The sequence below is a fragment of the Pungitius pungitius genome, chromosome 19, assembly GCF_949316345.1.
Source record: "Pungitius pungitius chromosome 19, fPunPun2.1, whole genome shotgun sequence".
NCBI classification, from domain to species: Eukaryota; Metazoa; Chordata; class Actinopteri; order Perciformes; family Gasterosteidae; genus Pungitius; species Pungitius pungitius.
This window is the reverse complement of record NC_084918.1, coordinates 6,752,118-6,765,896: the sequence shown is the minus strand read 5'-3', so window position 1 is coordinate 6,765,896 and position 13,779 is coordinate 6,752,118.

Here is a 13,779-nt window from a genome sequence, read left to right as displayed (position 1 = left end):
GATTTAATCACAGCCATAACCCACCTGCCAATTGAAAATTGCACAGCGGCTATCAATGGCAGCCGCAACCGTAGCGTTGAGCCCCCCCAACAGAGCGTCCGGGCCGCGGCCAGCTGTCAATCACCGGGCTTGAATGGTGGAACTCACGGCTCCCAGGCGACTTAATGAGCACCGCGTAGTCATGGCTGAAAACTCCATCCCAGAAGTAAGGATGTTGATGAGATGTTGACGTTGGGTGTCATTGGGGGTCAATTCCGTACTGGTTGAAGTTAAAGAAACGCATTTGTTCTGCAGGGATCGCACGCTGTTTGATTGTTGATTGATTGATCTGCAAAAAAAGTTGTGTGTTCTTCCAAAGAAATACATTTACCAACCCCAAGAAAAAACATTCAACGAAGATCTTCAATTATATATAAGGCAGAGGAGGGCAATACATTTTCACATTTACTAAAATACACATTTTATTATTTTTTTAACCAAAAGAAACAAAAATCATCAAATTGTTTCCATATGACTAAATAGTTTAAGAGGCTTAACCTTACATTTATTATTACAGATTAAACATAAACTTCTTTGCTCTAACTCATCAAGGCTCCCTTTCTGCTGCGTTGTCAGGAATCAAATCTCTGAGAATTTAGGTTACATGATGTCGTTGTCAGTCTGTGTAGAGCAACGCGCTCTGATTTTAACCAGAGCTTTTTTTTTTTTTTTTTTTTTTTAGTGACTTGAGCAGGCCTGGGTTTCAGTCATATAAAATCATGCACGTGCACACAGATGTACACACACACACACACACACACACACACACACAAACACACACACACACACGCACGCACGCATCTCATCATGTTGGTAAGCGCTGCCCGGACCTGACAGGTAACGGTCCTGCGGTTGGGATACCAATCAGTCTCCGAAAATGTTTACATTTCAACTGCGCTGCGTGCTCTGACTCTCAGGTGCCCCTGCATCGATTCCTCGACCACAATTAAGACCTATTAAAGTGAGAGCGATTTTGCATTTTTTGTAAGCTGGGTTATTGTTTTTTGGGTGACGGTAACATGCAACACAAAATGTCAATTGCTAGAAATCAGAGTTTCTTTGATATTGGATCGTCATACTCTTTGTTTGCAGATTGTTGTATTAGATATACCAAAAAGCGACTCAGCCTCAACGGTTCACATACGCTTGATTTCAGCATCGCCTTCAGGTCGGTCTGGTTGGACTGTGTGTGTTTACGTGTGTGTGTGTGTGTGTGTTTATGCTTCCGTGTGTTGGATCCTGACAGCTATCACTTGTGACACAAAGCGGTTGTTTTCCTGAAGGCTTTGCTCCGTTTCATGTTGTAATAGCTTCGAGGACCTCTGCTCCGCGCCGCTCTCAGCCATGACTCCTGCAATATTTAGATGTTTACATTCACAATTTCCATCTGTTGTTTCTGGAACAATCAGCAGCAGGGGCCCGGAGAGAAGCACGGGGGGGGGGGGGGGGGGGGGGAACTGTAAGTCGCGCTTAACTTGGGTTTCATGATTGGAAGGCTGGGCCTGATTATGCTCGCCTACGCGAGGGAGCGGGAGAGGGTTCGTTTTTCTTTCCTTCGAGCCCCTTTCAAGGTTTCCCGACGGAGGGCCGCGGTGGAAGCGGGGGCTCTGGGGGGATCTGTGCGAGCTCGCCCTCGGAGAGACGCTTCACCGGGGCGGGATCAGGGCCTGTGACCCCGCTCACCCCTGAACCACTAACAGATTTCAGATACGCTACAAAATCAATCACATGGTTCAGATGTGGTCAAAAAACAATTTAATGCGGCGGGATATGACCAACATTTTTAGCTTCATCTGCCGTGAAGTTACAACAACCGCTTTGAAAAAAAAAAAGAGAGCGGGAAAAGATCGGTTACTGTTTGACTTTGCGCAAAAAAAAAAGTATTATTGATTGCCTGTAAAAAGCAAGTGATTTAGGGATCATTCACCTTTTTAAAACGTTGTTACTGTTGGAGAGTAATTAGATCTTATCAAAGTATCAGCAACCCCCGTCATGTGCTACAAAAAGGAATGCTGAATAATCATTTAGGAGTAAAAAAAAACTATTACTACTGAGAAGTAAAGCTACACCCCCCGAGGACAAATGGGAGCTCTTAAAGAAAGGGCGATACTGATGACTGTGTGGATAGAAGGAGAAAGAAAGCAAAGAAACACAGGCAGGATGAAAGGGTGCGTTGATCCCTTGTGATGTGGCTGCAGACGTAGCAGGTCCCAGCGTCGGGCCGGGCCCAGCGTCGGGTTTCCCATTGCCGGAAGTGGCACGTTTCCCCTGGCGACAAGCCCTTCCTGCAAAATAAAGAAATCATTAGAAAGATGACAGCTGGCCCAGCCGACAGAAAGCCCAGGGGGCCCGGCCTCGGAGAGCTGCCACCCGGCATTAGAGAGCCGCGCTCGGCTTCGCCGTCACCTCCTTCGAGAAGGTAAACAACAACGCCGCTGCAGCACAGCTCACTGTTCTCTGTGTCACACTCCACCTCGGGCCTAATTTTTCTTTTTCCTATCTCCGATGTGGCTCTCCCCCCCCCTCCCGAGGATGATGGCGGGCTGGGAATCCGACATGTGAGCCCCAAATCGTGCGCAGGGAGTCTGGGGCTGAAGGGTCCGGCGCTCGGGGCGGTGACCCCTGGCAATCACGGCGTGTGGCAGCCACACTGGGGCCCCCGCGCAGCGCGGCCTTCTGGGAGTGCGCCGCATTCCAGCCCAAAGTCCTCCCACGAGCATTTTCCTCGGCGGGCCGTCGCCCACCTCTGTCTGCCAGAGCAACGTGAGCACAGAGCCAGAGGAATTAAGGCTGCATTAGGAGAGCTCTCCCAAAAACCATCAGTACTTGACCTCAGCTGAAATGATTACACTGTAAGGAAGATATTTTGAAGTTGATCCCCAAAGATAGTCTCATCTTGTGCTCAAGAGCCTACGAGGGATGAAGGGATGTTGCCTTTGGAGCAAATGATGCTGTTTTTGCATTTAGTTGCTTATTGTGTCAGGATACGACTGAGGGATGTTTCACTTCTTTACATCTTTTCTTGTTCTTTTACTCGATTGATAATATTGAAACAGAGCTAGTTTGGGATGTTAAGCTGGCTGCTGCGTGGCCTCACCCTAACGTTGGATGAGTCAGTTTTAGTTTAGCATTCATGTCGTCACAGACAGAGGTTTGTGTCTTCACGTTGTACGACAAGGGGTTGAGATCGACCAAAACGTGACGCAGCCTCACAGACACCTCCAGGTGCCGCGACTCTGTTGCCATGGCGATTAGAAGTGACATAGGTTAACACCTGCTAGGGCTCACTCATGGAGATTAATGTGGCTGCTCAGGCAGGACACACACACACACACACGGATGCAAACAGAGGCGCACACTTAGACCCGAGCCCTGTCCCCTCTAATGGGGACTGATAAAAGACAGGCTCCATCTCTCGCGTACAGGACTGGCCGGGGCGGCTCGGGGTCAGCTCCACTGCAAACATTTCCATGTGCTGCTGCATTTAGACATACAGGCCCATGACTAGGAAGCATGGCCCAGTTTCTCTGGGCTCACGTGGCCACGCTGCCCGCAACGCTGTGACAGAAGGCTGGTGGCGGGAGAAGGTCACTGCGTTTTCTCTGTGATATTGAGTTACAGAAGCTCCTGTCAGCAGGTCACTGCCGCTGACAGGTAGACAGATGTTGTCTTTTGACTGTCTCTCCAAGAAATGTCTTAAGCAAGGTGAAGGCAGACCATGAGATTAAAGCATCAATCATTCTAAGAGATGGATCCCGTCTGCATCGTCCCCATGGCGAATCTTAGATTGAGTTGGATGAGCAAGTTGGTCTTAACTGGGTTTGTTTTTTACACAGTGAGTCACTTCAATTACCTTACGTGGTTGGGCCGGTTATTTACACACAAATAAGGGAGATGATGCCCAAATGGGAAGATATGAGGAAAATCATTCTGTTGGATGCCCCATCCTGCTTACCTCTAAGGATAAGTAGCCAAGCAGAGGGTTGTTTTTCTATTTCCTTTCATGCCCTTGCCTTATTTATCAAAAATCAAGCATTATTATACACTTTGCAGACCGATAGAAACCAAATACAAAATCTCTAACTATTTCGTTCACAGTAGTTACAAACAATGCACATATCCAAAAAAATGTCTTCTAAACTAACCATGAATTTTTGTATTTATTTTCTTTTGTCATTGTCATTGTCATAGGGACTATTTAAACTTGTAGTTTCAAGTTTTTGGAATGATAAGAATGTACTGTGCGCTGCTGTCCTTTATTCAAAAGCACCCCTGACTCCACAAGTGGTTTTCATTGGACTGTGCAGCCTGGAGCGGCTCCTGGCCTCCGTGCCGGCGCGTGTCCCAGAGCAGTGACTGTAAAATCCATTTGGGACACTGAGCCCTTAATGAGGACGGGATGCGGAGGTAAGGCAGGTACCGTGACTTCCCTCCTAACCCCTGATGGTTTTTGTACAACTCTAACTCCCCTGGACTCGTGTGTATCTGGGCCTAATCACCCACATGGTGCTGTTTATTTGGCCTGTTAGAGACTCAGGAATAATTGGACCCCCCCTGTTTTTTTCCTCCTCCTTTTCCCCTCATTCTAATAGCAATTGATATGCGCTATTAGAGGGTATTCACTGTGTAGTTTGTGCTCATATGAAAGCGGTGGTCTGTTTACAGAGTTCTAAATTATTGGGATTTGGGAAGTATTGTCATCACGGTTGAGACCAGGCAAAGGGTACAAGGCACTTAATAACAATGAAGTAAAGATCCACGGGGACGCTTCACTGACAGGGCACAATGACACAGATAATGAGGGCCAAATTTACACATAACAGCCATTTACAACAAGTAAACTGCGTACTGGCATCTAATGCTGTAGCATTTACTAAATTCTCTGGATAATTATTTTCTAATGACGTGAGGTTCAAAGTCATACATGGTCCATCAGCCAGAGGATTCTTGGTTTACTGTGAGACGTTTTGTGAGTATTTCTTTGAACCCAATCTACTGTAAAATACCTTTCAGAACCGCCCCTTCCAGAGCTATACAAACAAGCTCATTTGGGTTCAAATGAGCTGAAATACATCTTTTTGAGCAGGGTGCCTCTCATTGGCTGAACACTGGAAGAATAACCTTCAGAATAACAGTCTATTTTCCATTTGAACTACGCCAACTATGGAGCTCACTTAATACGAGCAACATGGACGATCTCAATCTGTACTATATCTCAAAGAAGCGGCTATCAGATTGCTGTCACGCTATAGGCTGCCCCCTTAATGACACACAACAACAACACGGCCTTTAGTCTTTTGTGGAACACTCCCGAGGGTCATGTGCACTTATTCCAATGTTCCAAAAAAAAAGAAATGTTGGCAATTGATCGGCCCTGCCATTATGTACCTTCCATAAAAAAAGAGGGAGGAGGGAGAACAACAAAGCTCGGGGGTTTAAAAAAAGCTATAACGCTTCGGGATGCATTGTTTAGTCCCTCAATACAAAAGGGAGGAGTGAGAGGAGGTGAGGTCTGGGAATCACCCTTGGGCGTGAGGGTGGGGAGGTGCAGACACGTTAGGAAACAAAGTCCAGGGGACATCCCAGTGTCAGTGTCACACATGTAAAGGACGGCGCAGTCGGATCGGTGACACGGAGCGCTGCGGGCCATGAGCTGCTGGTGTGACCCCGTCACGGAGGGGACGTTTCATCACAGACCTTGAGGAGACAAAGGGTCTTACACGAGGGCCCCGCTTGTTGCACTAGCTAAATGTTGCTCCCTTTCACTGTGTCTTCTTACCGAATGAGAGGTCCTTGAAAAGTATGGACGGGACTAGAGAATTGTCCTCGTCCACCTCGTCAGTTACACGGAAAACTATTTTAATAACATGTCGTGTGAGTGACGGATCCTTCAGCAGAACTAGACCAAGTCTGCATTCAGATGTGTTGATCTGTAATCCTTAAGGATTAAGCTACGTCTTAACCATCAACAACAGCAGAGACTAAACTGGACACTATGCACTTCCTCTGGAAAGAAGCCCATTGAGGCGGTTCAAGCTTCTGATCACTGAGATATTGTCCAACTTAAACAAGAGTGAATGAAACTGGAGGATAAAACTGGCAGTAATGTCTCCAGGTCCCCAGGAAGAACCAGACAATATGGCGAGGAAGAAGGACGTCACGGCTTCAGATTACCATTTGTAATTCCAGTTTTGGACTCTGTCTCACTCAGGTGTGAGTCTTTTCTGTTTTCAGATCCAGGCTCGGCCTCCTTTAAAACATCATGTTGTTCGTTTTTTTTCCTACGACAAAGTGGGGCCTAGAGAAATGAATCTATTTAGCAGTAATATTCCTCTATGGAAACAGCCTAATGACGACCACAAATAACCACCATCCTTTCAAAAAGGATTAAATACACAATAGGAGAAAGACAGCAGATATACATTTTCCAAATGATGAGAAAGTTCTTAGCATGTTGAACATAAGTCACGACAAGGGCTTAAAGGGGAGAGAAAAGGGCTTTGTCACTTTAGATTTCACAGCACCAGTTTGAGCTACAAGGCGACTGGTTTGGATTTCAAAGCCCACTACTTCCTACTTCCAGGGAAAACAAATATTTGTTTTGTGGTTTATTGGGTTCTAATATGGCACGATGATGAGTCGCAAACTGAATGCAGGAAAAAAAAAAGAGATGCGGGTGTAATCAACAAAAAGGATCCGTCTTTTCCTTTGAGAAAGATTTGTGATTGTGATTACCGCCCAATTTGATTATTTGATTCTTAATCCTATGTTTTGGTGGAGATTTTTTTTCGGAAACAAGAGCTTTTCTTTCACTATCTCAAAGGATTTGCTCGACTTGGCTTGTCTTGTCCTCTTGGCCGAGGTCTAATTCCCATCGTTACCATTGAGACGACATGAAAGCCGGGACTATACGACCTTCTTTAGACCCGGGGAGTTTAAAACAGAAACTCCAAAAGATGTTCCCCATCGGGAACCGTTTCAAATAAGCCCGAACAGAAACCCAAAACCAAATATCCAGTTATTAATACTGTCCACTCCTGACGACAGGCCGCAGTAAGTGGCAGGTATAGTGAAATGAGGCCACCAGGGACCGCTGATTGTGAGTGAGGGCCTGCGATCGTCACTCGTCACCAGCCGTTGTGACGCCCCCCGTCCGCTGCTCTCGCTCCAGAGCCCCACTGGCTGCTAAAATTGAATCTCAAGTTATGTTTCCTATTTTGGCTTGAGGAACAGGTGATGTGCTTGGCCCCCCCCCCCCGACACGTTCCCTCGCCTCCACACCGACCCCCTCGGGGCTGTTAGTGAATGCAAATGGCAACATACTTTGAGCGAGAGACGGAGCGCGAGCAAAGAGACCGGCACAGAAAACGTGGCTGCCACGGCTTGTGTTTGACACGGGAAAAGACACGTTAACCACAGGCACATTTGTCCCCGTGTTTTTGTTTGGTAAAACGAATCCATGTTGGACGGCAAGCGGTAATCCCCCCCCCCCCCCCCCGGAGCTGTTTGATTCGAGCTGTCCGTTTTGCTCCGTTGGCCTTTGTTGACAAATGCTCGACTGACTTAGAAAGCATCCATACAAACAAGGCAAAGCTTTTGTTCACCCGGGTTGCATCGGCTCAAAAAGTTGACAAAATATCTCTGCAGTAAGCAAAGTAAATGATATTTGATTCGACCAATGACATCTTCTGGTTTGTTGATGCCAGATCACAAACACAGAGTGCATCTGTCTCATTGTCTGCGGCAGCACACCTGGACGTCCCCCTTGCTCTGCACCTGCCTGCCTGTTCTCAGTGTAAACTTCTCCCAGCCCGCCATTTACATGCTGGTCAAATCCTATTCAAATGCCCCCCCCCCCCCCCCCTCTAAACAGAAGAGCGTTTCAAAACAGACACCAGCAACTGGCTTGTGATTGTGCGTCAGTTTGTATACAGTCTCCGCAGGGGCAGAAATAGTCAAATCTATGCCGCAGACGATCCTATCTGATCGTTAATGCTGTCATAATAGGGCTTTAAATACTGTTTTTAATTAGAGTGCAAGTCGGCCCAGTCCTCTTCATCATCTTAAATCCATTTTCTGGCAAGAGTAAACATAAATACCTTTCCTGTTACTCACAGCAGGGGTTGGATTGAAATAAATACAGCTACCCTGCCGCGACAAAATACTTGCTATAAGCCTGGCACACTGCTTAAAACTTTCCTACAATCTTACATTTATTCCTAACATGTGGATGATTACGGGCAGAGCAATAGATATGCACAGGCAAATCATAGTCCAATCTGGGATGCTTAGATTTGAATACCAGCATGCTTAACTACAAAGAGTATGCTAGAGAAGAGCATGAATCATGTAAGAAGGAGGAAATAAGAGAAAGAAAGCATGCAGCCAAAAGTTCCACATCCCTGGTTTTCGGGGCTAAAGAGCGGTTCCTGAATGGAGTATTAGTCTAGAGTTATATATTATGTCTAATTACGAGACTAAATTTAAAATGTTTCAAGGTTAAAGTTCTGCGAAATGCCAACGAATGACTTCCTGGGGAAATGTACCATGCGGCTGTAACTTTATTTAAAGAAATGTGCGGTTCGAATTAACCGCGATGAAGACAAACTGCGAGTGGCTGCTCTTTGCTGTGAAAGTGATCACATCTTTATGGCTCCCGTCACTGCTCTTTACAGATCTGTTTCCCAGAGGTATTCGATGGGGCGAGCCAAGGAGGGAGGAAGTGTGGGTCTGCAGCCCCCGTGCTAACAATGGCTCTCCTCAGACCCCCCGGCCCAGGCCCAGCCAGTCATGAAACACCATGGAGATGTTATTGACCTCAAGGTTAACTCTCCTCAGGTAAGCCTGGGAGATAATGGACAAAGAGCAGTTCTTTTACAGGTGGAGTGACACGGCATATCCGCGCCGTGCAGCTCCTCTCGCACTGACAGATTTTCTAATTCACTGCAGATTCCCATAAAACTGGGTGGCCAGGGCCAGCTCTGCCCTACAGAGGGCCCATTCATGCTGGGTGGGATAAGGGGGCCCGGCAAAATTAACCTGGATTAATTCAAAAGAGCAAAGAGTCACTCACATCCGAATAAAATGAAGATCAATAAATGTAACGTCCGGGTCAGGATGTCAAGCTGCAGCGATGATCGACTGGTACAAAGAAAGCTACGTCCTTTGGCTGAGGGAGATCCTTAATTACTTTATTCCAAGGAAGAGAAGTGCTTCCATGCGTCTCTCTTTACATGCTAGAGTTGCGCTCCTATAAACACACTCATGTCAGAAAAGAATGCTCATTACTTCTCTCATTTGGCTCTGGGATTAGTCACTGCAACAAAAAGCAGAAACCACTCGGACGTTCTTTAAACTTGTTTGTACTCCACAGTAAGAATTATTATTTAACGTGTGATTTATGTCTCAGGATTTTCCACTATCGTTTTCTTTTTCCTCCATTCATAGCTGGTCTGTTCTCTAGGTTTTAAACTGTTCTCGGATTGAATGAGATTTCCACCTTTTTTTTTTTTTGGTTAAACAATTATTACACGTCCCGTTCGCGTCTTGTCGATGCTAATTTGTCCACCTGAGAACATGAAGTTGGTGCCTTGAAGAAATCGCGTGTCATCATAAAGAAAAAAGACGACCACGTTTGTGTGGCGGGGCAGCTGGACCTAAACCTGAACCCCGACATGTCATTCACTACACGATCAATTATCCAGCAAGGGCCGCCTTGTAAGGAGACCATCTCATCAGGCGGCCATTAATATCTTAACAGTGTCTGCCTGGAGATGACATACAGGACAATGGAAAGAGGGCCAAAGAAATGACCGAGTGGCCCAAGTCCAAGCTGTTAGCAGATTGAAGTGACCCAAATTCTCCGTGACAGAAGGTGAGGTGGGAGACACATCGATTTTCCATAAGGTCATTTGAAGGGTTATTCCTCGTAGCGTTAGATCAGTTCAGACGACAGACATATTACAAAGATTGGGTTTACTTTCTACATCTGCGATGTCCATATTTTACTTGAGACTGTTTAACATGACTCGGCAGATTTCTGTCCAGGCATGAACATGTAGTTTGATTGAAATTTGTACATATTCAATTTCACGTTTCAAGTTAAGTTTGTAATCAATAAGAAAATGTTTGAGGTGAAAAGGGAGATTTCACACATGCTGACATTTGTTCAAAGTCCTTTATTTTAACCTGTTTTTGAAGGAACAGCAACAGAAAAAAGGTTCTTATCACAATTTCAAAAACATTAGCTTAACTAAACTAAATAAAATCACCTCGATTGTGAGCCTTGACGACGGCGATTCTAAATGAAATACCAAACCTGTCGCTGTCGCCGAGGCAGGCCGCGCGAATATGCCAACAGGATACTTCCTCAGATTAGCAGGGCTGTTTACACAGTCCCCTGGTAATCTGTGCCACAGGGGACATACCTGTACTGTGTCAGAGACGCAGCTAGAGTTACACAGAGGGACCAACCAGCCACAACGGGCCCACACCAGAATGCAATCCGGTCCAGCGGGACTGGCCTGGCTCCAGAGGCCTTGGCACTGGGTACAACTGGCCTCGTCTCCCCCTGCCAGACAAGGGGAGGAGATGTGTGTGTGTGTGTGTGTGTGTGGTACTGGGAAGTGGGTACCGGCTGCCACCTTTATATCCTTCCTTCCTGTTCTTTCTTTTTTTTTCTTTTTCGGAGACATACTTTGGTAATTGGCTTGTCTAAAGGTCCATAAGCAATACTGCTGGTGCACACTGGCACATGCACAGACACAGAGGAAGCTTTAACAATTCCTTATTGGGAAATGACAGCACACAGAGAATACTGGTGTTATTGTGCACTGAGGGGAGGACAGTTTCAATGGAGGCAAAGCTGATAAGATAATAGAGAGTTTCCCTGTTTTATGCACATGTCATACAAAAATACCCGGCCGCACTTACAAATCCATGCATGTGTCTGCAAGTGGTGCTTCGCTACAAAAACAAATACAATTTATGGAACAGTATCACATTATATTAAACCTTGAGCATTTACAACAGCGCCTGATGCGCGGTGGGCGTGTCCAGCTCTCTGGTCTGGCTTGGTCTGTCCATGCGTGCGTCCCGATGCCAGTCGAAAAGGGGGGCAAAGGGTTCATCGCATCCCCTTCATCGCATCAGAAACAAGCGTTGAGTTTTCACAGGCCTACCGTGATCTTCTGCACATACGGCGGAAGGCCACTGACGCGATGGAAAACCAACTCCTCTGGGTTTTTTTACCGACCCGCAATGTGCTACATGTGAGGTTTGACTGCACAGAACAGAAGTCATTTCTCCACGGACTTAGAACTGCACTGCATCAATTAAACAGAAGCATCGGAGGAGACGAGGGATACCGATAACGATGCAACGCTGGGCGAGCGGCCACAGGGTGTGTGAAGATGATTCTGGAGTAAATCACTTGTGGAAAGGTGAAATGTGGCCAGCACGAGTCGGCCTAATCCATGCCAGACATGCGCGGAACACCAGAGCAGCAGGTGCAAACAATTGAAGCAGCTGTCAGTGGGCCGCCGTGATCTCTTCTGATATCTTAATTGTCAGTCAATCCGGGGGCAATTTCGGCAACATTGCTGTCAGCCCCGGGACTTGCCCCGCTCAGCTCCCATCTGTCGGGGGGGGGGGGACTTGCAGGGATCTGGCGCTGCTCTCCCTCCCCGACGGAGGGCCGGTGTCTGCGGGGGACGTGTGTGTGTCCAGCCCATCCAGCGTCTCGGAGGGAAATCGGGCCTGATTGCTGCCGTTTCCGCTCACTTTGGCGGTTTGGGTCGAGGGTACGGGCTAATGCTGATAATTGCCACGTTTCCAAAAACTACTGGAATTCGTTGGGCCCCCCACCCGAAAAAAAAAAAAAAAAAACCCGTCCAGCCCATGTCGGTGCAATGTTCCTAAACAGCGTGATTAGCATAAGAGCAGAGTGTGTGTCAGTACGGATTCAGGTCTAGGATCTGAGCCTCTCCAGATACTCCCCCGCCGCCATGGAGTCACGAGGAACGCCGGGTGATCAGGAGCTGCGCAGATGTCGGGCCCGGCCAATCAGACAGTAAACAGCACCACGAGCTAACGCGACTCCCGGGCCCAAAAGTAGAGCGGAACAATCGTTTTAATTTGACTCAAGGCCAAAAAATTAAAGTTGATTATTAGAGAAATTGAAACAAATTGGAAACATGCACCTTCGCACACATTCACAGACAGCCAAGAGGCGTCATTATAAAGAGATAAGTCACAGTGCAGTGACAGCGAGTAACCTGCCTCCGCCCATTCAACATGAGGTGAGGCCTCACTCGGCCCAGCCTGACACCCTCCCGGTGATTTATGTGGCCCCAGTAAGCCGGGTCTATTTGAGGGCCCGGTGAGGAATGAAAGTGTTAACAGTGAGTGCTGGGGAAGTTGGGTGCTGAGGGGAGAGTTATGACTTTTCTCAGCTGAGTGCCCAGCTTAAGGTTTCTGACGTTGTTTTCATCTGTGGGAGAGAGGAGAGAGAGCAGGAGTAGTAAAAAAAAAAAGTGTGTGGAGAGCGGCAGAAGGATGGGGGGGCGGGAGGGGGGGGGGCGGTGTTGCATGGAGCCCGCAGGCTTGAACTCCACAGCTGAACCACTGACCCCAACCATCCATCAGTGCAGGGGTGTGACAAGGCAGGGGCAGGGTAATGTGACAGGAGGGGGGAGAGAGCTGGTGACGGAGGGGGGGGGGGGGGTTTTGGGGGACTATAATGGGCTTTGGAACATGGGTGGGGGGACCGGGGGGAAAGGAACGCATAGGAAAGGGAAGTGTACCTTAGCAGGACAAGAGAGGGAGGGATGTCTGCTGATCAATGAAGCACTGAAATGAAATGTGTGTGTGTGTTTAAACCAAAGAATCCATAAAGAGAGATTCACACGATGCGTGTCTTGGTAATATTGAAATGGAGATAATAAGTGTCATGTTTAGTTTCCCCTCTTTTCTACTTTTCTAAGACCGGGGCAGCGCTTCGAGCCAGACCGAACCCTCCCCCCACAGAGGCCCATACTGCCAGCGTCTTTCAGCTGTTGCCCAAGACTCACTGTCACTTAGCTCCACACAATGCACGGGCCAATGGGCAGACTGGATCCCAGCATCCGTCCTCAGAGGGGGCATTGGCCCCCGGCCAGACAAGCTTTAGGCCGGGGGCCCCTGTCGCACTGAAAGACTAGAGCAACGCTAATGGTTAAGTCCGCAGGAAGAGCCTGTGGGAGAGAGGGGCAGGACCGCTTTAATATGATCCAGTTTGGAACTCCATAACACATATTCTGGTTTCATTAGGGGTCCAAAGATGGAGCCTTATGTCGGCAGCATTAGCGGTTATAGGGGTGACTGTGTTTGCCTGCTTGACACTGTGTAAAAAGAGGGTTCAGCGGGGGGGGGGCAAAGAGGGACGAGGCGAAGGGGGATAGAGAAGGAGAGGGTTCACGGCCTTCCCAGTTAGGTTATGGCACTGCAGCAAATCCATGAGCAGGCAAAACCACTGTTTTAAATAGCAGGTATCTGGTGTCAGTGGGCCCTGAGAGGGGCCCTCTCCATCAATATGTTCTTTTGCCCTTGTCTGCTCCTGATATCTTTATCTTGTCAGGACCTCTCCTCTATGTTCCACCTCAATGGCTTCCGTCTGCGCTCGCCCAGTCAGTCCTGTGCAGATGGGCCACTGCTGGTCCCTCCACTTTAGGCCGCCTAAGGGTGGATGGGGCAGGGGAGGGG